The sequence below is a fragment of the Grus americana genome, chromosome Z (assembly GCF_028858705.1).
Source record: "Grus americana isolate bGruAme1 chromosome Z, bGruAme1.mat, whole genome shotgun sequence".
Taxonomy (NCBI): domain Eukaryota; kingdom Metazoa; phylum Chordata; class Aves; order Gruiformes; family Gruidae; genus Grus; species Grus americana.
Genome location: NC_072891.1, coordinates 57,389,624 through 57,414,374, shown reverse-complemented (window position 1 = coordinate 57,414,374; position 24,751 = coordinate 57,389,624). Strand labels below are relative to the sequence as shown.

The 24,751-nt window shown below is 39.7% G+C and overlaps 1 protein-coding gene across 1 annotated transcript in view; it reads right to left on the bottom strand.

The window, feature by feature from the left end:
• CTXN3 (cortexin 3) overlaps nt 1-24,751 on the bottom strand; it is a 131,562-nt gene that overhangs the window by 48,850 nt on the left and 57,961 nt on the right. Inside the window, exons 2-3 of the transcript XR_008574574.1 lie at nt 14,424-14,540; nt 12,118-12,171 (exon numbers count right to left, since the gene is read on the bottom strand). The gene's annotated coding sequence lies outside the window, so the exon portion shown is untranslated. The remainder of the gene's footprint in view (nt 1-12,117; nt 12,172-14,423; nt 14,541-24,751) is intronic.

Here is a 24,751-nt window from a genome sequence, read left to right as displayed (position 1 = left end):
TTCACTTTGCTTACTGTTTGCTCAGCTGTGGTGCTGGTTAAGAGAAGATAGTCATTGTAATCTGTCTTCCAATGAGAGGCTATGGGAAAAACTTTTTTATTCCATTGATACTGCCTGAGAACCTGCTTTTTTGTCTTTCCACTGTCAAATAAAAATCTTATATCCAGGTGAAGGGGCATTGCAAACTGGGCTAACTGGTCTCACTGGCTGTATAATATGGTGGTAAGACTCTGCTTTAACTCAACCAAATGTGCAGCAAAGATGCAGGAAAGATTATTCAGAACAACAGATTTTCAGTGCCTTCCCACAGTTTCCCTCCCTTCAACAAAACAAAAAACTTCTCTGACTAGTATTTGCAAAAGAATCATAAAAGAATCATCTTACTAAAGCATGGACATCTGTAACATACACTGCAGACATCATAGTGACATACATGCATTAGAGGAAACTATATAAACTGATAACTCAGGCTTGGCTTTTGTACAATTTACAGCTAAACAAAATTTTCTAAGTAGTAGCTGCCTGGAGTAACTCTGAAGCAGTCAAATATTCATAGTCCAGTGCTTCAAGCACCCACTAGCAGACAGGCACATATTTATTACAGTGATTAAGTTGCATTTGCAATACCCTCTGTGTCAAATGATGAAGAGCTGAGGAAAGCTGTGTGCTATGCAGCCCCCCCAAATTCTAACAAAAGTGCTGTTTTTAGATCAAATGTCAGCAGTGCTACAAGTCCGTATAATATATGCATTTTACAATAGCATGCCTCTGTCTTCAAGCAACACAGAAATGGCTTGGCAACACCCTGACAACCAAACCAGACTCTTCAGAATTTCCTTGTTACAGCATCATAGCTCTTTATATTTAACAAGTCATGGAGTACAGTTCCACATCTGAAAACAAACAGAATTTCTTAAGCACACTCTAGCATAAAAGGGGATGTGTGAGACACAAGGGAAGTACACATCCAAAACCCACAATCAGAAACCATAGCACTAAATTATAGTCCATACTTTTTTTCCTCAATAAGCTTACTACAAGTTGAAATTTTGCTTTTCCTCCCAAAGAGGTACTTTTTATGGTAGGAAGACTGCTACGTGAGCTATCTTCTGTAAAAAGCTTGTGGAGATAAGGCTGTAGTTTTTGGCACAACACAGATAGGCCAGTTCAACATTTGATGTGGATATTGTGTTGGACATAATATTGAAATTGCTTGGTTACAAATCCTAGTGGATTGTAGTAATTCATATAAATTACATCATCATAAGAAAATTCATTAAAAATGTGCTGATCGATTATATAGGCTTCCCTTCCCCTAAGACCATGTATATTTTGGAGTCAAGAGAGGATTCCTGTATTTTCAAAGTATTTACTTATAGGGTCAGTCCAGACGGAAAGTTGCCCAGTGCACTATAAATGTCTCTCTGTCTTATATACTTGCTTAACGAGAGTGGCAATAGAAAAGTATTAATTATATGTAGGACTCCACAGATTTAATTAATCACCTCCTGAGAACTTCTGCATGACTTTTGTTCTGGTAAGACAGTGGTGTTAGCACCCTACTAATTAAATCAGAAGACTCCAATAAATAAAAAAAAAAAATAACTTCTCTGGAGAAATGAGCAAAGAACCAAAAATAAACACTGATTTACTAATTGCACAATAGACCACCGTACAAACCTCAGCAAGCAATAGCGAATGTAAGGATCACTTTAGTTCCGCATGAGATTCCTTTGCAGAAATCATTTAAGAGAAAATGGATTCCTAGGTGTCTCCCAGCATGATCTGATGATAAAAACAAATAGATGGTAAGAAAACCACAGAGCTGCACTGTAGGCCAAAGCAATTTAAACAAAAAAAGATTGAAGAGCTTTTCAGTAGGGAAGATAATTGTCTGCATCTTTTGCCAAGGAATATGCCAGTATTTTTCTTTTATTTTCTTGCTTAACAATATAGATGCTTAATGCATGACAGGAAATGGTGGGATGGAACGATGATCCCACACATACAAACTCAATTGCAGGATGTATTAATTCCCTACCTTATCTGATTTGTGTTTTGCAAGTCGTTCATTTGCTTTCCTTTTGTTCTAAATATGCTTAAAGTGAAGTAGCAAAAGCATAAAGTGGGTATCAAGTTTTCTCTCCCTCAAGCATGGCTTTTGAGAGTCAAGCAACAGTTCTGACTGCTGCCTTCTACATGTTCCTGATCCAAGCAGGCTGATAACTAAAGCAGTTTGAAAACCCAGTTTGTACATTCACACTGGTCTTTATTCTTCTTATTACCATCAAAGCACGTAGAAGTAATAGTCTTTAACCTTGACTATGGCTATGGTACTACACAAATGCAGAACCAAAATCACTTACTACTGCCTACTTAAACTATAGAAGCAAAATTTACAGACTTCATCTGTTGACAAAAAGTTTTTTTCAGGGTGTCTGGTACAACCTAAACTAGTTTTTATTTGAGAAAAGCCTGTATTTGCATTCTTTACCTACAATCCCACATTCAGCACCCTCCAAAGTCATACTATAACTAAGGCACACAAAAATAATGCAAAAGCCAGCCTTCTAATTGGCACAGTTTCAATGGCCCTCTGTTCTAAAAGAAACATTCCCTTTTTTCCCATGTAGCCCACCTCGCAATTTTTACTTCTTGCTGGTCATGCTTCCTTTAGCTGCCACGGAATTCAGTTTATAAAATAATGCCCAAAATTTCAGTCCATTCTCTGATGTGTTGGGGTCTTCCCCTTTGGATATTAATGAGATGGGCAATTCCGTCTGTCATGGCTTCCAGCATTTGGTGTCGAAAACCTTGTCCACTCTATAAAGTTACAAGATCAGCAGTGGGTTACTTGCACTAGCCACACCCTTTAAAAAAGAGCAAAGGCATGGCATAAACACTGTTTATGCAAAACATTACAGCATGAAAACAAATCTCAAATCTATTGTACATAAAAGTCCTAAAGGAAGCAAAAGGGTGCATTTGTAAGCACTTATTCATTTTTGAGACTAAACCAAATAGCAACGATTTCACATACTGATACAGGAATTAGTGGCTAAAAGTCTCCTTCCTTCCCACTAATCCACAAGAAATACAAAGGAGCACAGCATAGAAACTTAACCTTCATAAAAGAGGGGTTGAGAAAAGCAGGTTGCTAAGAACCTGGTATCTGCATCTTATTAGCATATAAATTTTTACATGCATTGCTAATAAGTTTAATCCAAGCAAACCATATTGTTATTTATAGAGCATTGAAACAGTACCTAAGTCTCTAGAGATCATACAGAAAAGTGAGAAAGACATCTGGATGAAAAGAAGACATTTCTCTGAAAGTCGGTTCTGGAAGTCTAAGCTTTCCACCTGACAGGGTAGAAATGATGGAGCAGCAGCAATAGTGGAGTTCAGGGTTTTTTGACACCAATAATAAAGTCATATTTGCTAATCTGGGAGTTTAGATGCTTTGTTTCAGATTCACATTATTCTGTCTCTGCATGAGCTTCTACAGTGCTTCCGGCAAAAAGTAGTTCAAATTCTGTATTTTCCTATTGGTTTTTTTATGGGTAGTATTCCTGACCTGTCTCTCCTATAACGTATTGTGGCACACAATGATAGTTCAGCCAAAAAGGCATTGCAGTGTAGCATGAGAGCAATAGCTACACAGAGAACCCATTTAGGGTATTTTTCAGAAGACAGTTTTGATACCATTCTTATTTAAATCCAGTCATTTGTGCTCCAGACCCGCACAACTCTGGGAATCCTAGTACAGTTCTCCTTATTGAACATTCAGTGAAAAATATGAAGCTCATTTCCATGTAAGACAGAAGAGGAATTTGCCCTCAAGACCTCAAAGAAATTTTAGATGTGACAAAAGACCATGCAGGTACAATCTACAAGCATATCAAAATGTCATGCTTCTCACTCAGAACATCTTTCTCTCTCTGAAGTGAGAAATGCTGTGAAAAATGTCTTACCTTTATATCTCAAAACAGCATACTTTCATTTATCTTCTGGATGAATACCCCATGGAAATGAAAGGAGGTAGCTACCTGCCTCTCAGGAGGACAACAGAGATGACCTTTATAGTTTATATTAAAAAGCCCTGCCATCCAGACTTTGATGCTTTTCATTTAGGAGTTTCTATATGATAGAAATGATTCCTTTTTGAAGGAGGGAAAACTAAGTTTGAAGTATTTCTAGTTTTCCACCTAGGCATTGCCAAATACAGGTGAGAGAAGACATACCTTGTAAAGGTTATAACATGACTGGACAAATCAATATGTTGCTGAAATGAAAGCAACTTGAGCCCCTCTCTATCTTCATGTGCTAGTTTACATACCCTTTACAGTGTATATAAAGGTTTATAGACACCTTACTGGTCTGTAAGCATCCTGTCTTCCCACCTTGCAAATTTGAACTCTGTAGAAGGTCTCTTCTTTGTAAAGATAGGCAAGTACATAGTGCTGTGAATAGGTATCTACTTTCTGCTCTTTAGGCTTACTAAAAGCTTTTTCTTCTGCTTGTATGTTTTAGAAATCACCCAGTTATTTACTACACCAGAGAGGAATAAATGGTAAAAAGAATTTGAATACTTAGTTGAAAATGTAATTCCACTGTATACATGACCTCTAAAGAATCCTAATTTGTAAGAGGTTACATCAGGTTGTATGAGAGAAAACAGCTTTTTGCAGTTCTCGTGTTGAGTTTAAATCATTATTTACAGAGTTAGTCCAATGCAAATTTGAAAGAAAACTTTAAAAATAATTATTCAATGTTCTAAACATTAATTATTTATGTGATTACAATTTATTTGGACTACTTAAAAGTTTTAAAATTTTTTGAAGTATTTAATTAATTATTGTATAATGACCACTTCTTCCCTGATTCTCCTGTCCTCCCCATCTACCGTAGTCTTCTGTTATGTTTTTCATTTCCAGGATCACTAAGGCCTCTAGATGACAAAGTAGGTTTCTACTTTTAAAGGCTATGGCAGTCAAAAATAAATCAGTATATCCTATTAAGGAAGGAAATCTTTGCAGGATATAGACAAGAGAAAAATGTGGGGAAAAAAGTGTCCCAGTCCTTTCATATAGTGCCATTGCACTGCATACACAATACATGATCTTTGAACACACATACAGTAAGGAAAGCAATAAGTATTTATGGTCATGATTAAACTTCAAAGTGTGTTTTGTACCAAACACTTTGACACTTGAGACTGTTTGAAGCATGCCAGTCTTTTATAGGCAGAACTGATTCCTAGAGTCATTATGCTGATAGTATGACAGATTATGGTGGCTAGATAAGGCCTTCAGCTCTTGTAAATCTTCCTTTACAATTCAGGGGCATTACAAGGAGTATGTAAACTAAGAAGAAATGTCCGTTTGGGACCAGGTGCAACTTTCACTAGGTTTAGTAACCACTCAATTTGCAATGACTTTGCTGTGTAAATCGCTCGGTGCTGACAGACTTCCAGTACCTTCCCCTGCTGAGAGCTCAGACAACAGAGAAATATCAAACAATAAAGTGAAGAGTTACAGATAGCTCATACTCCTATGAAGAAAAGGAATATGTCCTAATGACATAGGACAGACCATTCAGCATGCTAATAAATTATTTGAGAAAAACAGTGACAAACTGAGGTGACAAAGTTTTCTCTTTAAACTACAGTTATTCAGGACAGTAAAAATAAGCTATAAATAAGTAGAGAAGGAAAAGGGTGACTGGACAATAAAATAGCAGAGGAAATGCAGTGTAGATAAAAGCAAAGTGAGGCACAGGAAAAAAAGAAATCCTAAATTTAAATGTACAGTGAATGACTGCAAGTTGATTAATAACAATCAGGATTGGGATTTTAAGTTGATGATCGTTTATCTAGTTCTGTGAAAACATTACATCAGTTCTTGATAATAGAAAAACAAAACAGGGAACAGAACAGAAAATCTCACTGTTTTACAATACATAATGCAGTGTAACAGTACCTAAGGTTTGAATATTGTGTGCATTTCTTATGATTTTTAAGATGTTACTCATCTTAAAAGGATATAGTAGAACCAAAGATTATGGAGAAATGGGCAAAAGAATGGCCAAAGATATGGAATAGTTTTCCTGTATAGATATCTCAGCTTGGAAAACAAATTACTAGGCAGGGATATAATTAAGGACTATAAAGCCATGCATTAAACAGAAAAAGCAAATAGAAGATGACTGTTTACTGTCTTTCCTAGTACAAGAGTGAATGTGCATTAAATGCAATTATGAAGTACTTAGTCAAAAAGAAGTAGGTGGCTTTCTTACACAGCATGCAGTTAAGCTGTGGAACTCATTGCTACAGGATGTTGTGCACCTCCCTTCCCTCAAAAAAAATGAGTCTAAAAGATTAGACAAATTGACAGGAAGTATCTCTCAAGGACTATGAAATGAAAAGATACCAACTTTTATGGTGCATATCTTAAATTACACCTGAACTGGCTATTACTGGTAGCTGGGAAATATTGAAGAAGTATGGCTACAGTATGCTGTTATACTTTTCCCAAATATCTCTGCTTGTGACTACTGAACGTAGGACACTGGGCTAGATGAACCCAGTTCATTTTTTGTCCTAACAGCCATTTTTTGTCCTAACAGAGTGATGACAATACCATTGAGGATACAGCAACTTCCATACAGCTTTGCAATGTGGCAGACCACAAATGTCCAAGCTCAGCGGCAGATCAGCTGAATTAATGCAGCAATGAAGACATAGACATAGCCCCTGAGGATCTGATGAAAGCTTCATCTGAGAGCTCTCTCTAGAGCAGCTATAAAGTAATTGCTTACACATACGAAGTCAGCTGAGATCTTTAATAACAAGACAGTAATGTTATAAAGTGCATGTTATATAACACTCCTGTTTGATTTTTAAATCCATTATAGATAGCCAAAAGATAATGTCAACAGAATGGATGATGGTTCCAGAGGCTAACTAATGCTATTATTGTCCCGTAATGCCATGAAACAATGCTATTCTGCTCTTAAGAAAATATCAAAACAGCCAGTGCTAGCCTCCAGCAACATAAAGGCAAGAACTTTGCACAATGTGTTCTGAAATGTCACAAAAGACTCTCACCATAATTTGGGGCAAACCCGTCACTTTTAATCCCAGTTACGATTCTGATGTATTTTTTTAAGAGTGATATTACCATAACGCTGGAGAGACTAGCCATAATTATTGATATTTCTGCTATGTCTAAGTTAGCAAGAAATTTGGTGCAACAGGAGTCAAACTAACTCAAAAGTGGTGTTGCTAAGACCACCGACATCAACACGTGATGGAGTTTGGGATTTTTACTTTAGACTAAATTTACTCTGCCTCTTAACATTCTTATGTACTTAACATTCACATTGTACATACATCCCAGAGCTGCACAGAGTTCCACAGCTGTTGCTTTGAATCTGTATGTCCCATTTAAGGGCTGGGGTGCATCTTGAACACAGCTTACAGTTTAGGTCCCTCTGAAAAGAATCTGGAGTTTGTGCATACCAGAGCCACTTGTGAACCAAACTGATGTGTAGTGTAGGTGGGTACAACTAGGAGATTCTCTTTACTACCCAAAATACTAAATCTGATGGTCATTCTTCTGCTGTCAAGCCACAGTCAGTGTGCAGTCTGTAATACAGAGAATTTTTTAACTGCTCATTAAAAGCAGTTAAGGAATTGTATTGGTTAAGTACCACAGAATCACAGAATTGTTGAGGTTGGAAGGGACCTCTGAAGGTCTCATTTTCCAACCTCCCTGCTCCAGCAAGGCCGCCTAGAGCCACTTGCCCAGAACAGTGTCTAGATGGTTATTGAACATCTCTAAGGATGGAGACCTCACAACTTCCCTGAATCTACTCCAGTCCTCGGTCACCCTCACAGTTAAAAAGTGTTTCCTGATGTTAATATGGAACCTCCTGTGATTCACCTCGTGCCCATTGCCTCTGGTCCTGTCACTGGGCACCACTGGAATGAACCTGGCTCTGCCTTCTTTGCACCCTCCCTTCAGGTATTTCTATACATTAGTAAGAATCCCCCAAGCCTTCTCTTCTCCAGGCTAAACTGCCTCAGCTCACTCAGCCTTTCCTCAGAGGAGACATGCTCCAGTGTCTTAATTATCCTTGTGACCCTTTGTTGGACTCTCTCCAATATGTCCATGTCTCTCTTGTACTGGGGAGCCCAGAACAGCACTCCAGGTGCAGCCTCATCAAAGCTGAATAAAGGAGAAGGATCCCCTCCCTCGACCTGCTAGCAATACTTTCTCTAATACAGCTGAGGATACCATTCTTCTTTGCAGGAGGGGCACACCACTGGCTCATGTTCATCCTGGCGTCCACCAGGGCTCCAGACCCTTTTCTGCCAAGCCACTTTCCAGCCGGGTGCCTCCAGCATGTATTGATACATGGAGTTGCTCTTTCCCAGGTGCAGAACATTGCACTACTCATTGTTGAGCTACTGGCTCATTTCTCCAGCCTGTCAAGGTTCTTCTGGATGGCAGCATGACCCTCTGGTGTATCAGCCACTCCTCCCAGTTTTGCAAACTTGCTGAGGGTACACTCTGTCCCATCGTCCAGCTCATTAATGAAGATGCTGGTCTGGACTCAGTACTGGCCCCTGGAGTACAGTGCTAGTCACTGGCCTCCAACTAGACTTTGCGCTGCTGATCACTACCCTCTAGGCCCAGCCATTCAGCCAGCTTTCCATCCACCTCACCGGCTGCTCATCCAGCCTGTACATCAGCAGCTTGTCTATGGGGATCTTATAGGGGACAGTGTTAAAGGCTTTAATGAAGTCCTCTCCCCTCATTTACCAGGCCAGTCACTTCATCATATAAGTTTATCAAGTTGGTCAAGCATGACTTCCTCTTTTTGAGTTTGACTTTGGCCAGGAGCTACTTGCTCATCCACACAGGACTCCTGGCATTTTTGTCTGACTTCTTATTTGTTAGGATGGAGCTCTCTTGAGCTTGGAGGAGATGATCCTTGAATATTAACCAGCTTTCTTGGGCTCTTCTTCCCTCTAGAGCCTTATCCCACAGGACTCTAGAGGAATCTAGAAGCAGATCTCTCCACTTCCTGTCCCTCCTAAAGAGCCTGTATCCCTCCATTGCAATACTCCAGTCATGGGAGCCATCCCACCACATCTCCACAATCCCAAGATCATAGCCCTGCAACTGCATGTAGATCTCTAACTCATCATGTTTATTCCCCATTGCACTGCTTCATAATTTCGGTTTTCTGCCACTGAAGAATTTAATTTAGAACATACTTTTTCACATTTATATAGATTAAAAAGTCAAAACACAAAACTACATTATTCTTAACAACTGTATATCTATAACCAGATATTCTACTACATATTAGAGATGGAATACTTGACCATATCAAGTATTGGCCAGGTTAAGTATTGTCTAATGGAAGCATTTAATCACTGATTCCAGATTGTGGCAGGAAATGCAAATAAGGATATGACAGGAATGAATGACAGTTAAGATTTTTTTCTTTATTTCCCATATGAACAACTACTATAACATATGGAACAAAAGAAAAAGGTGCTAGTGCTTTGGAACCTGTCATACAAAACTGCCTAATGATTGTTTGAAGATAGTGTAGTAAATCAAAAACAGCACAAAGAAAGTCTGAATGAGAATCCATCTGTTAAGATTTGGGCAGTTCATTAATTTTAAGTCATTTATGTAACAAATGCTGTCAAAGTAGGAAAATAGGATAAAAACATAAGTGCTTATCATTAGACCAGCTACAGAGCAATTAAAATTTCCAGAATAAGCAATGTTTCAAGGAAAGTAAATTTGTGTTAAGACTATTTTAAAAATCCAGCCTCTTTCTGGTGTATATTTTGTCGGTGGGGAAGCTGAAAATTACACTGAATTACACAGGTCATGTGGCTGTGTAAACTACAGAACAACTGTACTTAAGAGAAACACAATACAAATGCTGACAGGGAGGACAAAGTGCACAAGTCTGACTTTTTTCTTGTTGGGAGAATATGCTTGGATGTAACTAGGGAGGTCATCCTCTAAAGGTGGAGTTGGCCCTGCTAGTTTGGCAACCTAAATCCTCCTGTCACTGAGGTTTTGCGTGTAAAATTTCCTCTGTACAAAGCAAGGATACACATGCAAAACATTCATAGACCAAGCAATGAAAATGGTTGTAAAATTGCAATGATGTAAGGAAGTCAAATAGCCTCAGCCTGTAGTTTCAGAAACATGCAACACTCAGGGGCTTGCTCTTTCAGATGGCGGCAGTTAAGGTTGTTTTCAGACTGAAAAGGAGTAACAGCACATAGTATGATTCTTGTCACCGTTTTATTGTACATCATCTTCCTTGTTTGGTAATTTCCAGTATTTCTTGGTGATCTGGTGAGGAAGGATTTCACTCTATAGCCTATATGATGTATCTGCTTCTTGGCCTTTGGTCTTTTTTTTTTTTTTTAACTTAACATAGTTATGAAAAGACACTTTATTTCCTGAGGATTTTGCTGTACTTACAGGCAAAGGAAGACAAGGTTTGGTTTTGTGGGGGTTTTATGGGGGTTTTGCGGTTAGTTTTTTTTTTTTTCTTCCTGAACTGCCAAGTCCCCAGAATATTTGAAAATAAGATTACAGAAAATCTAAGGTATTTTGTCTATACATTTCTTCTTGTTTTCAGCTTTGGAGACAATGCTGGGTTGCTCAGGACAAAGATGTCTACTGAGTGGTATTGGTGATGAAAATGATACCCAGGATTGCTGGATGAAAATGGGGCTATAAATAAGTGTTCCTGAAGAAAAGCCAAAAAAAGGACTTCACATACAAAATTCTCCTCTTTTCTACACCATATGACTCTCAAGTTATTAGACTGATTTCCATGGCATTCCTCCAGGCTTAAACTGATGCTGCCTGAGCAGGCTTCACCTCACGGTAGCTAGCTGGTTTTCTTTCAATGTCGTATTCCAGGGAATGCAGTCAGTTGAATACATAATTACTATTTTCCCAATTTCTAATGCCAGTTTTGGAGAAATATATAATCTGTGAAACCTATGGTATTACAGTTTTCCAATAGGACATGTTTGAAAGCCTGCACTGTCAGATTTAATATTGCATGTCCTCATGACACATTAAACTTGCATTTGCTGAAAACCAAGAGGTGAAGATAGGCCAGGATCTTAATGACAATAACATAATATCTCTCAAGATCTCTTCCAATCCCATGTTGTACAATATTTTTATCTATTAGAAAGTTTTGTTAAAAAAAAAAAGATAATGAAGAAAGGAGGAAGTGGTGGAGTAAATTCTTTTGTAACCGCTGAAGTCCTTTTAATGACATGGAAAATTTTTCCATCTCCCACTATACAGCCCAAGTTTGCTGTAGTAAATGAACATCTCTCTCAAACTCTCTCTCATGTGCATGTGTTTGCATGTGTTTTTTGTATGTGTAGTCCTAGTCATGACATTAGTTAATGGAAGTCATGCTCCTATGCCTCTTCTCAGACTGTCCAACTGCCATGATTAAGCCAGTTCTCTAAAGTTTCCTTTTTGCTGTAATCTAATGAACAGTACTTCTTTGTTTGCTCACAGTGAGAAGTATGTTTACTTTCTAGTTGTATTACACCCCTAAAAAGAGAGTACACTGTCCATTCTTATTCTGCAGGTAGCAAGATATAATTTATCTCAGGTTTTAAAGAAATAGTTTTTAATTTTTACCTTATTGGTTAACAAAACCAGAAATTAAACTGAAAAGGCTTTATGCTGCTCTGAATCTAAGGACTGGCTTTTTAGGAAATAATATCCCAGTTAAACTTAATTGTGTACCTCGATTCAAAGCAAGCTGTCTCCATATTTCAACTAGCATTCAGCATACTGTTAAGTTTTCAGTACAAATGGCCTGATTTGGTTCTCATTAATGTCAGCAGTAATGACTGGTTGATATAAATGAAAACGGACTCTGATTCTGTAGAAAGCAGTAGTTTTAGCAAGTGTGTGATTTATTCATAGTTATGTCAAAAAAGGCCTACTCTAGTTATAGTAGCTTCAATGACTTCAATATTTTTCATATTTATATGTACATTATTAGGTAATTTTAAATAAAAAGGAAACTTACACGATCTTCAAACTCTGTCCATTAAATTTTCGATTCTTTTAATCTCTTTGTAAACTGAAAAGACAAAAGGTACTGACTTTTATGTCTGTAGATATTTCAGATCAAAATTAAACTTTATGCTTGCCACAGCACATTACAATTAAATGAACACAGTGTACTTCTTGAAGGTTATAGTTTTATGTCCCCTTGCACTGTATGTAGGTAACACTGTGAGAACTACTTTATAATTTAAAAGATCTCCAAAGACTTTTAAATACTCTTCCAATTTTACAGATGGGCAAATAGAAGTCAGAGCTGCTAAAACTATACAAATAATAAGCAGCAGAGCAAGAACTAGAACACGCTGGTTGACTGCCAGACTCCTCAAACTAGAAAGAATGATGCAAAAAGTAGGTTGCACATAATAAGCCGTAACAAAAAGGCAGAAAATGACCTGAATGAGATGAGTAGTAGCACTATTGACTGGCTAGATTTTATTGTACATGCACAGCCAGAAATCAACATGCTCAGTGAATGAGTTTATCAAACAGACAGAACAATCCATTGTGATATGTCTTGACTGTTAGTGGTGCTGGCAGCTCAGCTGAATTACGGGGTAATTAGCTAAGGATAAATTAATTTGTTCTCAAATGTGGCCTGCTGATTTTTCCCAGGTTGTGAGCTCTGCTTAAAAGCATGGCTTCTTTTGGTTTGGTTTTGTTTTTTGATTTTTTTTTCCAAGTGTTTAATTTAGTCTTCCTTGGAACTTGAGCAAATAGTTGCATCTGCAGCTATGAAATATTACTTTTTAACATTTTAAAAGAATTTTCCTGAGTGAAAAACCTGCATGCATTGGATCAATGTCAGATCATTTTCCAGTTAATAGTGGATCTTTAGATTCGTTGTGCAAATGTTCTGCAGGAAATATCACATAGCTAGTCTCAAGGAAGACAAATAATTAGTTTTCGAAATACTGTCCTTAAATGACTACATGTAACTTAGGCAAAAAGAATTTGGCACAAATCTCTTTATTTTACTTTAGCTACCATAGATGAGGTTAGTTCACAGTTCTTGAGGTTTTTAAAACTTGGGATCTTGGTTCTTTTAAGTTATCGTGGAACATACCTAGTTTCTGGCATATATTACGGTTTCAAAAATTCTGCTTTAACAGTAGCTATTTCCAAATGCTCTTTGTGACTCTTGGTCTTATAGCTCTGTCTTATTAGAACTGTCAGGCTAAAAATATAACTGATATTTTAATTTTCTGCAAAGCATTTTTTAAAAGGAGAGGAAAAAAATGGAGAACTGCATTCAGGATACTTATTTTCTTTTAAAATCCGTTGAAATCACTTCCCATTAATCCAAACTGGAAATGATGCTGTTCTGCACAGAGAACTAATATATTTGGGGTTGGAACTAGATGATCTTTAAGGTCCCTTCCAACCCAAACCATTCTATGATTCTACAGTAATAGGCACCATCTTTCCCCACATAAACCTAAATTAAAAAAATAAGGTTTATTTGAACTGCTAAACATTTAAGTTGATTCCTCCCCCCTTGAATTATATTATGCATCCCATAAAAACCTGATTTTCAAGTAAGCTGTCCTTCACACTCAGTTTTACAGCCATTGGTGACAGGAGCAATTCACACCGTGCAGAGAATATGCTAATTGCTTGCACCTACACAGACTGTCACTAGGCATCTATTTGAAGTTAAATATGGCAGCAATTGTTTTTGCCTAGAATTAGTGGTTTGTAAAAGCAGCTCTCCATTATCTCACCAAGCATGCTGTCAGCTGAGATATAAGCACAGATCCCTCTGTTCATCCACAGGATTGAGGGTTTGTGCAGCTGCAGAAGGATCTGTTTCTGGTGCTCTGCTATCTGTGGATTCGCTCCTGAATGAAACCACTGCAAACAACTGTAATTTCTCCCATGGTTAAGCCTGCTATTTTAGGATACGCATATGCTACTTTTTAAGTTTAACCTTAGACTTGGATTTGTGTTTGTTAATTTTTAATCACATCATCCCCCTTAGAGATTTTGGTTAGAGCTTCTGCTGTTGGAGACCAGCAAGCTGCTTCTCCTCACACATCCTCACACAAATACATGAAACTTTGTAAATTTAGTATTGGGTATTCATGCAAATTTTCACCATGTATCGTGGGAAGGCGGCTCCACACAATTCCTAAGTATAGGCTTCTTTATTTGAATGAAAACATGCTGTACACATAACCTGCTGGAGATACACCTCCTGCTGTGTCTGATTAATGGTGGATGTATTGAGTGTTAGAGGACATTGGCTTTTTGTTTCGCCTTTCATACCTTTGGATGAAGCTTGTTTGCTGTCAAGGCCAAACTGAGGAGGAGGGTGCCAGGGCATTGCCTCACGCTGGAGTGCCCCATCTCACCTGTAAGCCGAGCATTCCCCACCGACACAGGCTGTCAAACAGAGAGGAAACAGAAGTAAAACGACTGTAAACGGATTCTCTCACCATGCCTTCCAGGCCATGTTCTTCTGGCTGGTTGCAGCCCAGCAGCTCAGAGGCTGGCTGGGTTGTTGCAGGTTCAGTGCTGTCACAGTCAGGTGGCCATGGCCGTCTCCTCTCCCCTCTGAGGTACTTGGCTGCCTACATGCTTCTCCTCTTTCCCATGGGTTGGCAAGCTTAGCTGTCCCTGAGGGCTCACTCCTCACCTGGTCATTTCTTCACACTAGTCTCCCAGCTGCCACCACAAGGTTCCCCCAGGGAGTGCTCAGCCCCCTGCTCTGTCAGGAGCCTCCCGTCCTTCCCAGCAAGGACAAGCCAAGCCCGTGGCCTCCTCTGCTGCCAAGCTGCACCCTTGGATAGGAACACAACAGGCTGCACGCAATAAATGGCAAACAAACAATATAAAATAAAACAGATATGTAACTCTTGTGGAAATTGCAGCACCAAGGGAGCGGTAGCAATGCTGAAGTGAGGGAGGTGCCAAGTAGGGGCAAATATCCCAAGGCCTCACCTGCTGACCGCACGGCCATGGCAGGTGGTGGTGGCTCCCAGCGCTGATGAGCGAGTGGCTGTGGGAAGGAAGGCATGCCTGTGCACTAAGATGTCTGTCTCTTTGAGTGCTACAGCGACTCAAGCTGCCTTTAGCATCAGCTGCCTGGCAAATCTGTCAGAACATCTTTGTGACATTCACAAGACTGCCCTGGTTTGCTGGCCTCCTGTTGAGCAGGGCCTCATCCCACATTTCAGGCACAGGCGAGCTGGGCCTCCTGCGGGAGGCCTGAGCCTAGGGCAAGCATGCCAGCACCAGCAGCAGCTTTCACACAGCCACACACAGCCTTGCACCCTGCCTGTGCCCTCAAGGTGGGGGAAGAGCCCTCCACACCGTCTGGTGGAGAGGGAGGTTTGAAAGAGGTCTTGCACATGCTCATTTGGCTTTTTAAAAAATTTCCACTATTTGCAAGGAGCTATTTTCTCCTTTGGGAGCTTTGCACAGTTGCAGCTCACATCCTGGGATGTGTTGCTGATTTCGCTTGCTGCTTTTGCTCTAAGATAGATGCTGCAATATTTTCCTGTTTCCCTGAGCAGCATGCAGAAATCAGATGTCATGTTTTCATGAAAACTGAAAATTAAATGAAAACTGGTTTGTACTAGCAAGTTTCAGGCTTGGAAGCTTAGGTCCCCACTGGTGGTATGACTACCTGCATGACCACGAAGTATCTGCTTCAAATTCTTCATCTTTTTATAAAGAGTTTCCCATAGTCCATTACCAGCTTCCTAATAAGGCACGTGGTCAGGCTGTTGTCAGCTGCAAGACTGGGTTTCTCTGAAGTTTGTAAGTTTGCTCTGACAGCCCAGTTTGATTAATGGCAGCCCAGTGGCACAGAACACAGCAGGGCCAGAAAAGGCAACGTGCTCCTTTGGCTCAGATTTGACTGATGAACCAGAAAAAGCTGCAGAGAATGCAATTTTCCTTTTACACAGGGTGCGTGATCAAAATTATTTCAGTTCATATTAACTAACAGCAGCAGGTTGGACAGTTAATAAAAATTCACATCAGAGGAGAGATGGGAAGAGAAAACAAGAGCACAACCTTGAGTTTCTTAGACTGCACAGCCAGTGCCAAGCTACTTTCATGTATGATTCAAGATAAGTGAAGCGGGATATCAAGCATAATCAACAGGGAAAACTAGGTGATATGTGATTTATAATTAGGATATTCTACTAAAAGGCTTGCAAGACATTAAAAAAAAAAGGAGATATAATGATAAAGTATATTTAGACATTTTATTTATTTCAGAATATTTATGTGTTTAAGAAATAAAATATCTGGTGCACTGTGCTGCTCATAGCCATGGTCAGACCAGGTTGCTCAGGTCTTCATCCAGCTGGGGTAGGCAACCCTGTGAGGATGGAGGGAGCCTGCACAATCCCCCTGGGCAGCCTGTGCCACTGCTTGCCTGCCCTTCTAGTGGAAGGGCACTCTTACAGCTAGTCTTCACCCTTCTTGTCCCTCACCTTCCCACCATGCCCCACTAAGAAATGCCCAGCTCCATCTCCCCAGTAGCCCCACACACACACCAAAGGCTGCTGTTAGGTGTCCCCTGAGCCAGCCCTTCTCCAGGCTGAATCAGCTCTGGTTCCTCAGCCTCCATTCACAGGACAAGTGCCCCAGCCCCAGTCATCTCAGTGGTCCTCGGCCAGACTTAATGCAGTTTGTTTATGTGTTTCCCATACTGGGGGCCCAGAATGGAACACAGTATCTCAGTGCAGTCTAATGAGTACTGAATAGATGAGGAATCTCCTCCATTAATTGACTAACCATGATCCTGTTCATACAGAACACGGCTGGACACATGCTCAGCTTGCTGTCTGCCCAGACCCCCAGGACCTTTTCATCAGAGCTGCTCCCCAACCTGACAGTCCCCAGCCTGTATCACTGCAAGGGGTTATTCAGTCCCAGGTCAGGACTTTGCAGTTGCTCAATTTCCTGATGTTCCTGTCAGTCCAGTCCTCCAGTTTGTTTAGGTCTCTCTACGTAGCAGCCCTGCCCTTAAGCATATTGACTGGTGACGTCAATTTGGTGTTATCTAATTGTAAGTTATAATAATCCATTTAATTTTTAAACTTTCCTTTTTATTTTTTTTTCCAAATATTCCTGGTCAAAACAATCTTCATAGAGGACTTCTACAGGAATTTCGACTTGTCTGTTAGTGGGACAAACCAAGCAGAACTATGTTTAGGGCTATTGAAAAGCTAAGAAAATTAAGCTGCCCTCACTGTAAGAGGATTTAGCAACACTTAATAAAGTTTATGACATAAAGAGTGTATTGGCCTCCTGGAATTGAAGTCACAAAAACTTGGCCATCATTTTGGATTCAATTTCCATGTTTCCTTAAGCTACAATAAGACAAACATATCAATGTCATCTCTGTTGAAAAAGTTTTTGAATTGAGAATAATTGGAATAATTGACCTTGAAAGTAATAAATAAATAAACAAGATTACATTTCATAGCTTATGAAACATTAAGTTGCTCACAAATGAGAGACTGAGTATACTTTCTCATAGTTGCATTTTCCCTTTAATTCTAGAGATAAGCTGTTTAATATTTATAGCCCCTGTGATCTGTACAGTGGTATGAGTCTGTAGATGTCCTCAGGTACTGAGGAAGGACCAAATCATTAAAGAACAAAGACGAACATATATGTATTAAGTTCCCTTTTATTTCATAAATCAATTTGGATAATTTTCTTCACTTGTTGGCAAACAAAAATCTGATCTGTACTGTCTTCAAAATCCAATAAAGAGAAGGCTCCAGGTGAGTCTGGGAGATGTTACACCACAGGGAGGGGGTGGATGACTTTTGTGACAAATACAAGTCTCAGCTAAACCATACAAAATTCACAAATCTCATCCAGGGTTGAGTTACACTAGTTACTACCTGTGCTGCTGACAGTGTAACTAATAAAAGAATTTTAAAAATACTGGCTGAACCCCTGCCTAGAACAGGTATTTCCAGACACAGAAGTATGTAGAGTTGGTCAAACTAGTTTAGGTATTATGTCTAATTTAGGAAAACAGAAAAAAAGTCATTTCTTTCCCTTCCTCCTCACTTTCTTTCCTCAGCAAGTTGCTTTTGAGGTTTTAGATTGAAATGCTTCAAAGTAAAAAAGGACAGAGAACAATCTAATCAAAAGCTGTCATGCTAGGCACGGTTTCCATTAATTCCATTGATAGCTGAATATTGGCTATGATTTGGTTATGGTCTGAACAAGCCAGAGAATCATTGTGGAAATAATTTTAGTAGCTTCTAGCCTTTGAGTTATCCTTTGAGAAGAATAATAAAACTTTTAATCACTCAAAGTGGATATCTGTATCAGGAATCCAAAATGTCAGGATCTAGAAATCAATGCAGTCAAGATAAGATCTGTATATCTTTCTCCACCAGGATTATTTTCAAATAAAAGGCTTTTTTATTACAGAATATATTACTTATATTGAATAAAAGGCTTTTGACTGCCTGTTAACTTTCCATTTCATCTCTCCCACAGCCTTCTTTGCTAAATGTTCTTCCATGGTGGTCTCTTCTGTGTTTTAAATGTTATCTTTTATGAATGGAAATCTCTATAAGGTTCTCATTATGAAAAACATATTTGGCAAAGTATTTTTAATGGTGACTGTGGCAAATTTGCATTATATCCTCAAGCATACTGTATCTCTGTGTTAGATCTACCTGAAGTGCGCTAATTCACCCACACAGAAACAAGGCCAACTCTTACTTTGGGCACTAAATACATTCTCTCTTAAATTTGCACCAGGCCAAAAGATGCCAGTGCTCAAAAGCATTAATAGTGCTAATACAAGAAGATTCAATGGTACCGATCTCTGTCACACATTATATTATGTTTTACTTTGCATCAGCCGGTTGGAGAAACATTCCTCCAGTGTGTAGCTGCTTACTGTATGAACCTGAATACTCTTCCTGAAATATTGTATGCATTTTTTTTGCAGGTCATAAAATACTAGCTCTCCTTATCCTCTATATTCTGACTGTAGATATTAAAACTAACTGTATTTGTCTGTCTTCTGCTATCACTCAAGTTTTGGAATCTGAGCACCGGATTCTTCTCACTTAACTTGAGCCATATGAGCAGTTGTTACCTGCTTTAAAAATCAAATTCTGTCTCTTTGTAATCAGCAAAGACAGTTCCTAGACGTTGAAAGCAGATGAACAAACTTCTGGTTTCATCTGTATCTTTCCATTGACTGGAGATGGAGCCTACATAGATATGAACTCCAATATCTACCTTTCAGGCAGCTAAAGTTAGGTGAGATTGTATGATTGTTTCTCAGTGGATTAGGCAGTTTTTTAATCTAGAAAAACTATATTCAGACTTCCTGTTTCTTAAAATTCATAAACCTTTTTTTATATGACCAGCATTTTTTTTTTTTTCGATAAAATACTAAATGAAGTCAGACTTATTTGCTAAAACTCATCTGTATGGATCAGGTAGGTGTCTGACAGATTTTTTTTTTGTCATTCCACTCTGTTACTCACATGTCTGTGGCGAGCATTTTAGTCCATATCTAGGCCATGTGTGTATACGTTAACACATCTGGAGTGTGATACCTTAAAAACACATGTGTGATGGAAGTTGGTCAGTGCAAATAAAAAAGTGATATTGTTCTGAATCTGAATGCTAAATCACCGTTTATTAAGCATTATCAGATATTATGCTCTAGGTCATCTTTCAGACCAACAAAAAAATCTAAGGTCCTTATTATTTGTGGACATTTAAGGTGTCGTCGTTGTTTTTCAGCACTGTATGTAAATCCTGGTGTTTTGGTTTCATTCTATCTTATTCTATCTGCTAAAATTCCCTATTCTATTAGCATGTTTCAGTTGCTGTTGTGTAGCATACATGATACTGAGATTAGGCAACAGCTGACTGCACACAGTGAAGTGATATTTAATTCTTGCAGGCGTTATGAGGATGGATTGACATTGTTATGATTCTGTGTTTACTGCAGCCTTTTACCTTAAAATGATCTGTGTCAACCTAGCCAACATGTCCTGAGGTCTAAGGCAGACCTCAAATTACCTTTCCTGAATAATGATAACAAAAGATAATCGCTGCAAAAATGTGCAGACACTACAGTCACAAAACTTGATACCTGATTTTCCTCCAAACCCTTCCATAAGCTTTTCCAAGTACATGCTCTCAAACACATTTCTCCTCTCTTACTGTACTGTGACCTGCTCTGCCTTGCCACCAGAGACCTAAAATTCATATGGAACTTCATAATTTTCAGTCCCATCTCCATCTGTCAGTTTCGCTGCTTGTGCTCTTCTGTCTGGTATTAAGTAAAACAGAGCACATATTTCAGCCTCAATAAAAAAGTGATTGATCTGGGTTTTTTTCACATCTAAAGGAGGATTGTATCAGAATCTAAGTTTAGCACTGGCCTGATATGAGGGCTATAATCTCTCACAGAGAAACTCTAAACTACACAGTGTTGTGTCAGTAGCAGGAACTGGTAACAGGATCAAGCAAACCAGCTGGCAATGCACAGAGGTGATGAAAAGGCCAAGGAAAACAGTAAGAGATCAGATGCCACCATACAGATCTGCCTTTTCCTGACAGTCTGGTCAATGTGGACACCTGCAAAGGTTTGTCATACATCTGCAGTCAAGAGAAGGATTTCTCTTGCCTCTCCTTGTAACCCAGAGATCTCTTCCATAGTCTGTACCAGAAAGACCAAGCAGATACAACTCTGTTAATAGCAGCCATTTGGCAGAGGCACAATCAGATAATTGCTGCTTGTCAGTTAACAACTGGTTAGGGAAGAACAGATCCCCATTGTAAGCATTTAACAGAACATGGTCACACCAGATTTTCAGGGTCTAGACTTATTCAAAATACAGCCTAAGGGTCAGCTTTAGCCAGCCAGGCACCTTTCAGCATGAAGAGAAGGAAAACATCTGTAGGCAGGCAGCATGCCTTCCTGTATCTACCTGTTGTAACCCTGTGTGCTGAGAGAAGCAAGACCCCACTGATCCTGTGATTCCCAGTGAAACTGACCTGGTCCACAGTGGGAGTTCAGATACCTTTGGCTGTTGAGAGCAGAGCCATTCTGCTCTAGAGCATTTGTTTCTTTAATCTCTTGATTTGCCAGGCAAGCTAGTCCATCATCTTCTGCAGAAATGTGTGGAATAATACAATGATTTACTGATTTAGAAATCCTGAGATAAGCTGCTTGTTCTACTGATCATAGACAAGAACAGGCCAACGTGTACATGGGGCATGACACCAACATGCTTGTATTTATGTGTGGTTCTATTGCTGCATGTTGAATTCCTACACGCCAGCCTAACTGGCAGTCATTTTACCTATGATTAGTTTCCAATGAAGATACAGCCTACACATCTCTTTGAAAAGTTTCAGACAGAAAATGATATAAATTACTTGTCCAACCCTAAAAATCCACAGGAAAACAGAAAGAAACACAAACTATATTGTGTGTTGAAGGCACAAGCGTATCTGTGTGTGCCATTCACACCACGGAGAGCATGACATTTAAGACTAAGCAAAGCCATCAGTTATGTAATTTGTTAGCAGAGGCAAACATCCTGCCTGGAAAAACAAGAACAAAAGCTGATTTGTTATATCTTTGCCATTCTCTTTAAGCCAATATGCTGCTCCAAATACAGCGCTGCTGTACCAGTGTTCGTGTTCCTTCCTCACTAACAAAGCTGAAGTCGTGCTGCAGAACAATTCTCTTGTAATGACATCAGATACAAATGGCCTCAGAAGTAACATATGTATTTGAAGAAAGTCCCAGTTATTAAAATTAGCTGTATAACTGCATTTATCATGAGAGATTACTGTGTCAGTGATGCCATGCTTCTCCCTGGGAGATTTGCATAATAGCTTTTTCTATCACTGATAATTCTGATTTGGGGATTCTCTGATCATCTGGGTATAACAAAAAACTTAAGCCTGCATTCAGGCAGAATTAACTGGATAGAGAGATAGAAAGTTCCAATTACTTACATTAGCTATATGACTACATTTATTGTGAGAGATTACTATGTCAGTGATACTGTGCTGGTCCCCACAGGACTTACCTAATAGGTTGCTCTGTCACTAATAATTATGATTTTGTGATCCTATGATCAGTTAGGTATGACACAAAACTTAAGTGTGTGTTCAGACAGAACTAGCTGTAGAGAAGGAATTGGCTGTACAGAATTTTGGCTCTATGGAAATAATGTTTATGCACTTTCACATATAAGCACTGCTGCTAAGACTTCCTTACTTCAAACAAACTTATCATCATTAGATCCAGTGTTCTATTTAAACACTAAAACACAATAGGCAGTGCATATTTGGGCAATCATTGCATGCATCAAATGATGTTTAACCACCCATCAAGTACAATAATCCCCTAGAAATGCATGAGCTGAAATACCGTATTGCTTTTATAGACCTGAACTCACAAAGAAATAGAGGGAAAACGGTCTAAATGGGCACTGGCCTAAATATGGTACTGCCACAGCCAAGCATAAATCTTTGTTTATATCAAGTATTCTGGAGCCATTATACAATTTAATGAAGTGTCAAAGGTATTCTCAGTAATCTCCCTAGTCAGGGGTAGTACAGCAGGATAGGAATATGGCACAATGTGTTAGGCTTTCAGCATTTAACTAAAAATCTGCTTAGTCTATATTTGTATGGAATCTATGATCACCTGTAAAGAACTGTGATAGACAACTACACTCGCTGGTGTCTGGGAGAGATAGTCTGCTTGAAATTGGAGATAAACTTGTCATTGTTACAGTTATCTTTATTTTCTTAAAAACTAAAATTATGTCACGAATTCAGATCAGCAAAAGAGGATGGAGGAGTGATTCTACTCAAATGTTAATGTGGACTTGACCTTGAATTTCGTCGTTGTTTGTACTGACACAGAAAGAGGAGTCAACATAATTCAGAGGAAAAATCAATTGAACAACTAATAAATCAGGCGGTTCTCAAGTTACTAGTGAATATGCAGTTTTCTCCCTTTCTTTGTGCTTGTATTAATTTCTGTTAGCAATAAACTGAAACTTTTCCCAAGGATACAGTCTTGTGTTGAAAAAGACACAGTAGACAAGCAGAACTAGATAGACATGGGCTATAGTTATCGTACTGATAATCATAGAATCATAGAATCGTTTAGGTTGGAAAAGACCCTTAAGATCATCAAGTGCAACTGTTAACCTAGCACTGCCAAGTCCACCACTTAAATCATGTCCCTAAGCACCACATCTACATGTCTTTTGAAATACCTCCAGGGATGGTGGCTCAATTACTTCCCTTGGCAGCCTGTTCCAGTGCTTGACAACCCTTTCGGTGAGGAAATTTTTCCCAATATCCAGTATAGACCTCCCCTGTGACAACTTGAGGCCATTTGCCCTCATCCTATCGTTTGTTACTTGGGAGAAGAGACCAACACTCATCTCACCACAACCTCCTTCCAGGCAGTTGTAGAGAGTGAGAAGGTCTCCCCTCAGCCTCCTTTTCTCCAGACTAAACAACCCCAGTTCCCTCAGCCGCTCCTCATAAGACTTGTGCTCTAGACCCTTCATCAGCTTCGTTGCTATTCTTTGGACACACTCCAGCACCTCAATGTCCTTCTTGTACTGAGGGGCCCAAAACTGAACACAGTATTTGAGGTGCGGCCTCACCACTGCCAAGTGACATCGAGCTGTTGGAAAGAGTCCAGAGAAGGGCCACGAAGCTGATCAGAGGGCTGGAGCACCTCTCCTATGAGGACAGGCTGAGAGAGTTGGGGTTGTTCAGCCTGGAGAAAAGAAGGCGCCGGGGAGATCTAATTGTGGCTTACCAGTATCTGAAGGGGGCCTACAGGAAAGCTGGTGAGGGACTGTTTATCAGGGAGTGTAGTGACAGGACAAGCAGTAATGGGTTTAAGCTGAAGGAGGGTCGATTTAGATGAGATGTTAGAAAGACATTCTTTACTGTTAGAGTGGTGAGCTACTGGAACAGGTTGCCCAGAGAGGTTGTGGAGGCCCCATCCCTGGACGTGTTTAAGGCCAGGTTGGATGAGGCTTTGGGCAACATGGTCTAGTGGAGGGTGTCCCTGCGTGCAGCAGGGGGGTTGGAACTAGGTGATCTTTAAGGTCCTTTCCAACCCAAACCATTCTATGATTCTGTGATTCTATGATAAGTACAGGGGGATGGTCACTTCCCTACTCCTGCTGGCCACACTATTTCTGATACAACCCAGGATGCTGTTGGCCTTCTTGGCCACCTGGGCACACTGCTGGCTCATATTCAACCGGCTGTTGACCAACACGCCCAGGTCCTTTTCTGCTGGGCAGCTTTCCAGCCACTCTTCCCCAAGCCTGTAGTGCTGCATGGGGTTGTTGTGACCCAAGTGCAGAACTCAGCACTTGGCCTTGTTGAATCTCATACAACTGGCCTCAGCCCATTGATCCAGCCTGACCAGATCCCTCCGCTGAGCCTTCCTACCCTCAAGGAAATCAACACTCACACACCCACACCACTTGGTGTCATCTGCAGACTAAGCGCACTGAGGGTGCACTCAATCCCCTCGTCCAGACAATTGATACAGACATTAAACAGAACTGGCCCTAATA